Source organism: Microtus ochrogaster, chromosome 1 (assembly GCF_000317375.1).
Source record: "Microtus ochrogaster isolate Prairie Vole_2 chromosome 1, MicOch1.0, whole genome shotgun sequence".
In the NCBI taxonomy this organism is placed as follows: domain Eukaryota; kingdom Metazoa; phylum Chordata; class Mammalia; order Rodentia; family Cricetidae; genus Microtus; species Microtus ochrogaster.
In genome coordinates this window covers 46160437-46164095 of record NC_022009.1, presented here as the reverse complement: position 1 = coordinate 46164095, position 3659 = coordinate 46160437, and positions in this window count along the sequence as shown.

Here is a 3659-nt window from a genome sequence, read left to right as displayed (position 1 = left end):
GATCTCTGTGAGTTCGAGGCCAGCCTGGTCTACAAGAGCTAGTTCCAGGACAGGCTCCAAAGCTACAGAGAAACCCTGTCTCGAAAAAACAAAAAGAAAAAAAAAAGATAAATTTAGATATAGAGAGAGGAGATAGAGATACAGATATGTATATACAGAAATAAGGAAAGAAAAAAGCCCAGAGGCAAAAGGTAGTTGGGATAATTTAAGAAAAGCTGGCAAGAAACCAGCCAAGGTAAGGCCAGGCATTTATAACTAAGATAACTCTCAGTGTGTGATTTATTCGGAAGCTAGGTGGTGGGCCCCACAAAAAGTCAAAAGAGTAAAACCACACTACAGAGTATCTAATACCAGTTGTAGCCTACTAGTGCTTTGGCCCGTAGCTTGCAAGGCGCTGGACCTCAATAGTGGGCTCACTAGATGGGTGTCATTGGCTGCAGGTACCCCAGTTTCTTGTTTAGACATCCAGTTCCCCAAGGGACCTTTTATGGTCCACTTTTTTTGTTGTTGTTGCTGTTGTTTTTCTTTTATTATTATTATTTTTTTTAAAAAAAACTTTTTTGAGACAGGGTTTCTCTGTGTTCTTAGGGGCCTGTCCTGGAACTAGCTCTTGTAGACCAGGCTGGTCTCGAACTCACAGAGCTCTCCCTGCCTTTGCTCCAAGTGCTGAGATTATTCTTATTTCCTTAGGCCTCCTTCCCTCAGTTACTGAGTTACTCCCTCATCTCGTCCCACCTTTCCCTGATGCCTCTCCATCCTTGTCCATCCTTGTGATCTCAGAGTAACTGGGGGGCCACCTTTAAATGTACAGATGTTCAAGGGATGTTCTTTCTCATCCATCAACCCTGGAATTTCAAGTTGGCTCCGAAATTGGGATTCAGAGTCCCCCGGCCAGCTGGGGGATGGCGGTGTGGGAGGCAGATAGTAACTTGCTCCAGCTTCTGCAGCATCCCGCGGAAGAGCTGTGGCTGGCTGGCAGGGGAGTGGTCTGAGGGAAGCCAGGGTGAGTGTGCGGGACAAAACCAGCTGGAGGGGAGGGCCAGCCGTGTGGAAGATGGCCTGAAGTCTTGGCTTTACAGAGGCCTCTCTGGTGAGTGCAGGGTCCCTGTGTCTGTGAGGACCAGGTCTGTCACAGGATGGTGGGACTGCACATGAGGCAGGGGCAGGCAGACAGCGGGACTCTGGGCACTGGAAACTAAGGGAGGGGTGGTGGGAGCTGGGATTTAGGGCCTATGGCCCTGAGTGGACCCAGGAACATGCACTTTGGGTTGCCATGGAGATACCTGTGACCTCACCCAGGCCTGAAGCACAGGACAACTGCCTCTCTTCTTGACTCACGGGTGACCACTTGGGGACCAAAATGAACATCCCGTCCAGGAGGTAAGTCTAGAATGATAGTCCTGCGCCCTTCAAACCAGGAGCTTGAAGCCAGTGAACTGCTTTAAATGAACATCTACCCAAGGTCACACCAGCCGCCAGCCACGTTCCTAGAGGCCTGACTTAGAGGCCCCTGTCCAGCTACTGTCAGGCCCAGTCTCTCTCTCTCTCTCTCTCTCTCTCTCTCTCTCTCTCTCTCTCTCTCTCTCTCTCTCTCTCTCTCTCTCTCTCTCTCTCTCTCTCTCTCTCTCTCTCTCTCTCTTTTGGTTTTTCAAGACAAGGTTTCACTGTGTAGACCTGGCTGTCCTGGAACTCACTCTGTAGACCAGGCTGGCCTTGACCTTACAGAGATCCGCCTGCCTCTGCCTCCCAAGTGCTGAAATTAAAGGCGCGTGCCACCACACCCTGCTCCTGGTCTCTTGTATAGCAGGCTAAATCTGGGCTGACTTTCAGAGTAAGTGTTGTGCAGCTTGGATCTCTGGACAGATGTGGCTACCTGTGTTCCACCAGGGGTGTGACAGTCTTCTGAAGCTACTGTCCCTACAAGGGCACCTGTGAAGGACAGGGTAGGGTGGGCGTGCAGAAGGGTTGTAAAAGAAGGCTTTGCTCGATTCTACATGGGGGTCACAACCTTTTGAGAATGAAGATGTGACCCTCAGGGTAGGTGACCCTGCCCTCCTGCCCTTTCCAGGAGCTTACTCTTTCCAGGAGATCTTGCTGTGAGGTAGACAGGTGGGAGGGGTCCCTTCATTTGCCCTGGGCTCACAGAGTCGGGTTTGGGAAGGGTTAGGAGATACTTAGGATTGACCTACTCCACTGTCAGAGAGCAGGGACCCTCTGCCCGTCTTTGAACCCATAGGAGGATTCTGGGGCATCTTGGCATTAATGTGCCGGATTAGCAAAGCCAGGGTGGGGAGGGGCTTCTAAATAAACTGTCCTTTCCCCTGAGGAATTTCCACTAGACAAAGCTACTTGGACTGAGAACTAGAACTCTGGTTGCAACTTCATTGTGGACAGGCCTTTGCCCGAAACTGTTAGAACTGTGTGGTCTGATGGGTTCTGCTAACACCCAGGCTCCCCGGAGAGGCCGACTCCCACACCAGCAGAACCACCATCCCTTTGGGGAGAAGGCCTTCAGGGTGCTTCCCACTTTAGAGACAACATTGCCTTGAACTGCAAGTTTCCCATCCCTGCCTCTCCCTTGTACCCCTGTGTGTGCTAGGCCGCCACTCCGCCTCCAAGGTACACCCCGAGCCTGGTTTTGACATTTTATCAGGGGGTACCAGGGACAGGAAATTGCAAAGTAGAAAACATAAATATTCCTTCTTAGTTTGTTTATGTTGGAATGGCCAGGGGCCGTCAAGGTGGCCCAGCAAGTGGTGGCGCTTGCCGCCAAGGCTGATGAACCGAGATCAGTCCCAAAGCCTGCACGAGAGAGAGAACTGACTCTTGGGAGTTATCCTCTGACCCACGCAGGATCACTGTGGCGCGATCATGCATGTGCAATCACACGTATGTGAAGAGTGTCTGCGCAGAGCTGCAGCTCAGCGGTCATTACTTTCCTAGCAACTAAAACTCTGGGTATTTGATCAAAATAGTACTGAGTGGAGAATGGGTGTCAAGCTTAGAAAAATTAATGATGGAGAAAAACCCAGAAAATAAAACAGCCTCCTGTGATCTGTGCACCAAACACGGAGCCCGTCACCCTCTCCGAGGTCCCCACCAGGGGAGGCACAGGGCAGTGTGTTGTCTGTGTTTGGGGCCTTGCTCTGCTCTGACTGCTGAGAGGTCTGTTTTCCAAACACGATCGCAGCTGGAAACTTGTGGATGATTCATCTGCCCCCAGCAGGCACTTACAATAGGATCTGTTCCTGTTAGGCGTGTGTGCGTGTGTGTGTGTGTGTGTGTGTGTGTGCACTTGTGTGTATGTGTGTAAAATGTGGGTTCCCTGCTCTGCTTGGATCCTGGTCGAAGAATCATGCCTGACTTTAGATTTACACAGGGGAGCATCTTGAGATGGGTGGACCAGGTCAGCAGTGCCAGGAGAACCCATCTCAGATTTGCAGGCTGCACTCAAATTAATCCTCTTAGTTCCCACACCAGGGAGGGGCTTAGGGAATCTCAGAGTGCACGTCAGTGCAAGGACAAGCCATCCGGCTTTGAACAGGAACTGGTGGTGGATTGGTGAGAATCCCTTCCTGGGAACTTTTGCTGTGTGAGGGGCTGAGCCCGGGATCTCAGGCTTGTAAGCAAGCACCAATGCTGAGCTACCATGGCATCTT